Source organism: Heloderma suspectum, chromosome 6, assembly GCF_057233095.1.
Source record: "Heloderma suspectum isolate Gila_16-S chromosome 6, 16-S_ref, whole genome shotgun sequence".
Taxonomy (NCBI): domain Eukaryota; kingdom Metazoa; phylum Chordata; class Lepidosauria; order Squamata; family Helodermatidae; genus Heloderma; species Heloderma suspectum.
This window is the reverse complement of record NC_139463.1, coordinates 56,812,756-56,820,482: the sequence shown is the minus strand read 5'-3', so window position 1 is coordinate 56,820,482 and position 7,727 is coordinate 56,812,756.

The window sequence follows — 7,727 nt, the reverse complement described above, 5'->3', positions numbered from 1 at the left end:
TGCTTTGGTTTACCCCATCCTTTTAAAATAATCTGATTAAAGGCTATCAGAATAGGAGAGGAGAAGTGTACAACCTTCCAAAGACTATAAGAACTTGTTGTTGTTGTTGTTGTTCAGTCGTTCAGTCGTGTCCGACTCTTCGTGACCCCATGGACCACAGCACGCCAGGCTGTCCTGTCCTGCGCTCTCTCCCAGAGCGTGCTCAAGTCCATATTTATTGCATCGGTGATGCTATCTAGCCATCTCATCCTCTGCTGTCCCCTTCTCCTTTTGCCTTCACTCTTTCCCAGCATCAGGGTCTCTTCCAGAGAGTTTTCTCTTCGCATTAGGTGGCCAAAATATTTGAGCTTCAGCTTCAGTATCTGTCCTTCCAATGAGCACTCAGGATTGATTTCCTTTAGGAAATATAAGAATACAGTAATGTTAAAGCATGTAAAAGTTCACAAAATCGTGAAAGCAATTGCCAGGGCATGGGTGGGGGACAGGAGAGAGATGGCTCAAGATATTCTGGCATCTGAAGCAGAAAATTCAAATGGTATCTCGCAGTGCAGCAAAAGGTATGGCAAGAAACCAAATCATGGACAATTTGCAGCCCTTTACTAAAAGCTGGCCTGGCTGGCAGTCATCATTCAGGCCATCCCAAATTCCCAAGGCGTAATCTGCGGGCACCTGAGTCAGCACCTCCCTGAAGCTAAGCAGGTCTGGTCGGTGCCTGGATGGGAGACCTCTTTGCACTGCCTTCACTTCCAGGATGGAAGGAAAGTGGGCTAGAAGTGTGCTAAATAGATCACAGCAATCCTGTGCGGTAGGACAGGAAGAATCTGAGGCAGAAGAGCCTTTTCTTATGCCCTGCTGGGCTTATACAAGCAGGATAGAAGAGGACGGGCCATTTTTTCTTCCTCCTTTTTAGGGAGCATTAAAAAAAAATCCCTTCCATTGATTCTAGTTGGAGGGAAATAAACTACACCAGCTCCAGCCCTGCTGTGGTTTTCGGGACATGTCAGGAGAATAGGAGGGCCTCTCCTGGCACGGCTCACCTCCTTTTTCCCACCTCCGATATCAGAGGAGCGCAGGCTGCAGCCCTTTCTGTTTCCCCATGGAGGAGGCTTACAAGGTTAGATCTCCCTGTTTGGTTCTCTGGTGTTTTCTTACCTCCAAAGGAATCTGAAACTGAAAAGGCGGTCCTGAAATGCCCTTCGCTTCACAAGAGCTAAGCAAAACAAATGGTTGCAAGCGTCTGCCGTTCGGCTTGGATATGCAAAATGGATTTCTTTTTGAGGGGGTCAAGGTTTTTGCGTAGTTCATTTGCGGAATGTGCTAGGTGAGCATTGGTGGCTGATGGCTACTAGTTACTGCACATATTTCACCTGCTCAGGGTGGGTACTGGGAGGAATGCAGCCAGCAAAGAAAAGAGGAGCCATTACTCTGCGGGCATGGTGTTTGCTCTTGGGGAAAGTGATGGTACTTGAGGATTAGCACTGTCTGCCTGGGTGCTTGCCTGCTTCCTGATGTGTGTGCATATCTGTAAACAAGCAGATGTTGCGAAAATGCTATTAAATTTCTGCATTCTCTTCTCAAAAGGAAACTGACCATGTAAAACGTTACTTTCCTCTGCCCCCCGAAACTGTCTATTGCTTGGTGAAGTAGTGTGTGTGAAACAATATGAAAACAGCACTACTTAGGGAGAAGCGCAGAAGAGTTCCTAAAAGGCAGAGCCGCGGCTCAGCTTCCAAAGGGACCCAAGCTACTATGATCGGTATGTACAACCCAATCATCTGGCATCCGTGCCTTTTGAACTGCATGCAAGCATCTTCCACCATCAGGGGAGGGGGACATATGCCAGTCCTCAAACATGCATCCCACACCAACCTCAGCTGCTGCCCAGCATTATTTTCCTCGGCCATGTTTCCACAACAATGGAAGGAGAAGCTCATGGAGGAGTACTGGATTTTTTTAAAGGAATTGGCTTCGCTGGGAGCAGGGCTCCGCGAGCAGGTTCTCCAGACCAGTAAAAGTCACTTCACAGAATGTACTTCCGGGTGGGGGTGGGGGTGAGGGTAAACACCGTCTGACTGGCAGGGGCTGCTCAACCAATAAGAGAGGCTCCCCCCTTTCCCCCGAAAGTCCAGATGCACCTGCGTTTCAGGAGCAAGCCTCATTGACCACACTGGGAGTAACTTCTGAGTAGATACACATATGCTTGTGCTGGGAAAGAGGGGGGCAGAACACAAAGATGGAAACCAGCCCCCATTTTAACCCGCAGGACCTGATTGACCACAATGGGAGTTACTTCTGAGGAGGCACTAATGGGTTTGTTGGGGGAAAGAGAAAGAAACCAGACCCCATTTTAATGCACAAGATCTCTAGAAGGAAGCTGTGAAGTAATTACTTCCGAAGGCCACGAATCGGAGCCTCGAGATTGTGCTTTACTGCACTTAAGGAATTGGGCTTTAAAATGTGCCCTGTCAATTGAGGGGCTTCTCTGTTATTTCTGTGGGCCATTCAGAGGGCAAGCCTCATTCAGCACAATGGGAGGAAACACCCCTTGACCGGGATCCCGGTGCACACCCCTGGGCAGGGCCAGCATCCCCGAGGTCAATGCGGGGGTTGAGGCACATGGCAACTATACTGGGGAGAGCCCAACTTGTGGAAAAAAATCAGACTTTAAGCCGTCTCAGGACATCCGGTTTTTCCCTGATAAGCTCCGGGGCGGGTACTGGATGGCCATGACGTCATGTATCCCAAATGACCTCCGCACGTAGCCGGCTTGGAGTAAATCGCTGGTGGAGACACCCCCCTTGTGATACTAAGTGCCTTATTATCAACCATCTTCTTCCCACAAATGCACGCACGTGCACACAGACACACACGCACGTGTGGTTCCCCTCGCCATCCTTTCCCCCTCCCCCCTTTTTTGCAGAATGTCTCTTTCAGGAGGGTGAGGTGGCAAAATAAATAAATAAAGGGAGGCCTTGCGGTGCCCCCCCCCCCCGAACTCTGAGGTGCCTAAAGGCAAATGTTAATGCCACAGCAACTCTGAGAAGAAGAAATCCAAATGACTGAAAGGGGTCAGCTGGAACCATATGGCAGGAGGGCTCCCGATGCCTTTAGGGGGAGTCTGGCTTCCGCCAGCTAAGCTGGGCCTTTTAGTTCCTTCACCAGGAATCCTGCTCACGCTAGAAATGGACACGCCCCACATGCTGAGGGTCAGGGGCCCTTGGCCTGTCTGGCCCGCTGAAAACTACTGCCGCTCCCCGCCTGCGCTTGCTGGCCCTGAGGCAACGTGGATGGAGCTGGTGGCAGCTGTGGCTGGCAACTGGACTTGCTGGCAGGCAGGCCTTTTTGAGAGCCGGGAGGGGGGCTCTTGCCCCAGCTCACCCCCACTCCCTTCTCCTCAGATCAGTTGTTGACAAGGCTCATATACAGAAGTTAGATGGCAGATGCGGGGACGTGGGGGGGGGGGCGGGCCACATGTTGGCCCAGGCTCGGCAGAGTCAAAGGCAGCACTGGACAGAACTGGCGGGCCAGGGCGGAGTCAGGACAGACTCTGGGCAATCGCAGGTGGGTCACAGGCGAACCGCCCAAAAGCCACCAAAAGCCTTGTGGCACCAGGCAGCGGCTCTGTGGCGCCACGTCAGTGTATGCCACGGCCTCACGTGCTGCAGCATGTGGATGGCCACGCTGCACCTGTTGGTCTTTAAGGCGGGGAACGGAAGGCCCCCAGATGCCACGGGACTGCGACTCCCATCATCCCCCACCACTGGCTCTGCTGGCTAGGGCTGATGGGAGTTGCAATCCAACAACAGCTGGGGGGGCACCCATCCCCACCCCTGCTTTAAGGCTCCCCACTGTCCCACACACACACACAACAGAATCACACCAGCACCCCTCTGAAAGAAGGCAAGGTTTCCTGGCATTTCAGCGCTTGGTACCTCTTGCCTGACAGAACGGGATTTTCCTAAGGCTGCTGGCAGCCGCGCATCCCCCCAGCCCCCCCCCCCAATTAGCTGATAGGTTGTGGAACCCTGGGGGCCCCGCTGATGGCTGCACATGGTCGGCGAAGGGCTGTTAGGAGCCGCAGCAGCAGCAGCACTAGACAAAAACAACAGGCTGGGCAAAGAGGCGTGGGGGGAGCATTGTCCCATGTGCCGCAATCTTCCCAAACACAAACTAGTCTGTTTGTATGTTTTCCACGTTCTGAATTTCTAGTCCAGACAGAGGGTGGGTGGGCGGGCAGGGCTGCTTTTGACTACCTTTGCCCCGTGGCCCTGCCTGCGATTTGCCCCTCTTTCCTTCATCTCCCCTCATCCCAGCGGACAGGTGCAGGGCTTCCAGGCCCCCCAAACAGTTTCACTGGAAGCCCCCCTCCCTGCTTTTCATGGTGTCCTGTAAAGCTGCTTGTCTGCTTTCCATCCATCCATCCATCCATCCATCCATCCATCCATCCATCCATATGCCTATATTCACTGTCCTTTTATTAGCCTCTCCATTCTCCATCACCCCATTCTACATTGATAGTGGTAACTAAGGTGGCTCAGTGGTGCGGTTCAAGTAATTTTGGGCTCTGGATTTAGTGGCCTCCTGATCCTGCACACACACCCCTGAAACGCCAATGTGTATCGCTTCACTCCCTTCAAAATGTGGCACGCCATCCCTGCAGCATTTGGGCTCCCGCCTGCTCATTCCGCTGAGCAGGTCCTGGACCTCTGCCCCCAAATCCTGCCTTGAAACCACCCCCCAGGGTTGCTACCTTTCTTCCTGCTAGAGGCTCAGCGGTACAACATACCGGAGAAATTCAACAGAGGCAGCTTTGCCCATCACTTCATCTCCATGCTTGAAAACCCCTCACCACATATTTAGTGTCTTCGCCTCACACAGCTGTCAACGGCACAAGAGCCTCTAGGATAGCTGGGGTTCCCTGGTCACACTACTGATTTTCTGCATGGACTCAGAAGCCATCCCTTCCTTCCTCAGGTGTGAGCACCAGCAGCAGTTCACTGAATTCTGATGTCAGAGCATCCCTGACAGATGGCTGTCCAGCCTCGTCTTCAACGCCTCCAGTGTGGGAGAGCCCACCACCTCCCCAGGTAATTGGTTCCATTGTCGTATTGCTGTAACAGTCAGGAAGTTTTTCCTGATGTTCAGCCGGTATCTGGCTTCCTGTCACTTGAGCCCATTATTCCGTGTCCTGCACTCTGGGATGATTGAGAAGAGATCCTGGCCTTCCCCTCTGTGACAACCTTTCAAGTACTTGAAGAGTGCTATCCTATCTCCCCTCAGCCTTCTCTTCTCAAGGCTAAACAACATGCCCAATTCTTTCAGTCTCTCCTCATAGGGCTTTGTTTCCAGTCCCCTGATCATCTTTGTTGCCCTCCTCTGAACCCTCTCCAGCTTGTCTGCATCCTTCTTAAAATGTGGTGCCCAGAACTGGACACAGTACTCCAGATGAGGCCTAACCAGTGCTGAGTAGAGGGGAATTAGTGCTTCCCGGGATTTGAAAGCTATGCTTCTATTAATGCAGCCCAAAATGGCATTTGCCTTTTTTGCAGCCACATCACATTGTTGGCTCATATTCAGTTTGTGATCGACAACAATTCCAAGATCCTTCTCGCTTGTAGTGTGGTTGAGCCACGAATCCCCCATCTTGTAACTGTGTATTTGGTTTCTTTTTCCGAGGTGCAGAACTTGGCATTTATCCCTATTAAATGTCATTCTGCTGTTTTCTGCCCAGCGCTCCAGTCTATCAAGATCACTTTGAATTTTGTTTCTGTCTTCCAAAGTATTAGCTATCCTGCCCAATTTTGTGTCATGTATTAGCTATCCCGCCCAATTTAAATTAGTGCACACTCACAGCTGTCTTTGGTGCTTGAAGAAAACTTCCACTGACTTGCCAGGCCATCTTCCATGGTAGAAGAGGCCAGCGTCAGGGCTGAGTAGCCCTGAGTTCACAGCTGCACCATGCAAGCACAGAAAATGGCTCTGGGCACAGAAGTGGGCATCCTGACCATTTCACTCTTTTGGGGACCAAAGGCATGCGAGAAATGCGAAGTGGCATCTCAGAAGCAGCAAAGGAGGGTGGAGGCTGCACAGGAGTGCCGGGGGCCGGCAGGCAGGACTTGGGGAGCTCTTTGCCCCTCCCCAAAAGCCATGATCCTATCGGGGCAGGACTTTGGCGTAGAAGCCCAGGGCCCCCCTCAGCAGGAAGAGCAGGAGGGCTCCCAGATGCACAGGGCTTGCCACAGTAATACTAAAGAGAAACACACACACAGCAAAACCATTAGTCCAGCATCTAAAACAGCAGAGGTTGGTGGCTCCAATGTCAGTGGGACAGTGAATCCACTCCAGGTTTCAGTCAGAACTCTACAGGAGTGATTCAAGGTGCCTGCCTAACTGCACTGCTGCCCTAGGGGCAGAAGAGGGCAACTAAGGGTGCAAAGGGCAGAAAAAAGTCCTGCACCTCCCAGCATTCCTCAGCCAGCCATATCGGCTGGGGAATGCTAGGAGCTGGAGGACTTTTTTCTGTCTAAACATGCATAAGTTTGCACCCTGAAACTACCAGGGGGCTGTGGCATGTTTCCTATGAGAAAAGGATAAATTGCTTAAGGTATTTTGGTTTACAAAAAAAAAAAAAAAGACGGCCAGGGGGCATTATAGAGGTTTACAAAATTATGCATGGTGTGGAGAAGGTGGGAACGAGATTTCCTCCCTTCCCCATAATACTAGAACTTGGGGTCATCCAGTGAATCAAATCGGTAGTAATTTCAGGACAGTTCCTCATCACACAATGCTGAAAGATCAAAGCAGAGTTCACTGCAGGAACTTCGCTCCATTGCAGGTTAGTGAACATATTGTAATGAAGATGCACTAAAGTATCAGCACTATAGTATCACACTGGGAACAAGTGCTGCTGTTTCCTTGGGGACTTAATTTCAAATAAGCATCCTCCAGGTTACTGAACAACTAGCAGTTAAAATCAGGCTTACACACACACACACACACACACACACCTTTAAAAACCCACTAAACCGTTCTTTGGGGTATCCTAATCAAGTTTCCAATGCAGTAGTCATGTTAGTGTGTTACAGCAAACACACACACAAAACATCTAGCACATTGAGTGTGGCTTACACTTTTAATGAAGACTGACATTCTCTGCTCCCAGACCAAATATTTAATGATTGATTTGATTTGTGCCCTGCCTTTCTACCAAGAAAAATGGCACTCAGTGCACCTTACAATCACAAAAAATCTTGATTAAACCAATAATAAAAGCAAACACATTAAAAACAATGAAAAACACAACAACAGCAACAACAAGAATAGAGTAAAAACAGCCTCCAACCAATGGACCCGCTTGTCCGCAAAGGCCCACTTGAATAAAACGGTCTTTGCCTGCTGGCAGAAGGACAGCAGAGGGGGAGCGAGCCTGGCCTCCCTCGGAAGGAGTTCCACAGCCTGGGAGCAGCCACCAAATGCACCTCTGAAGGAGATGGTCTCGAGCGATGGGCTGAAGATCTTAAGACCCGGGCAGGCTCGTCTGGGAGAAGGCCGTCTTTCGGGTAGCCTGGTCTCAAGCTGTGTAGGGCTTTATAGGTCATAACCAGCTCTCTGAATTCTGCCCGGAAACGGACCGGTAGCCAGTGTAGCTGCTGCCACAGGAAGTCCCATGCTCCCTGAAACTGGCCCCCGTCAACAGTCTGGCTGCAGCATTCTGGACCAGTTGAAGT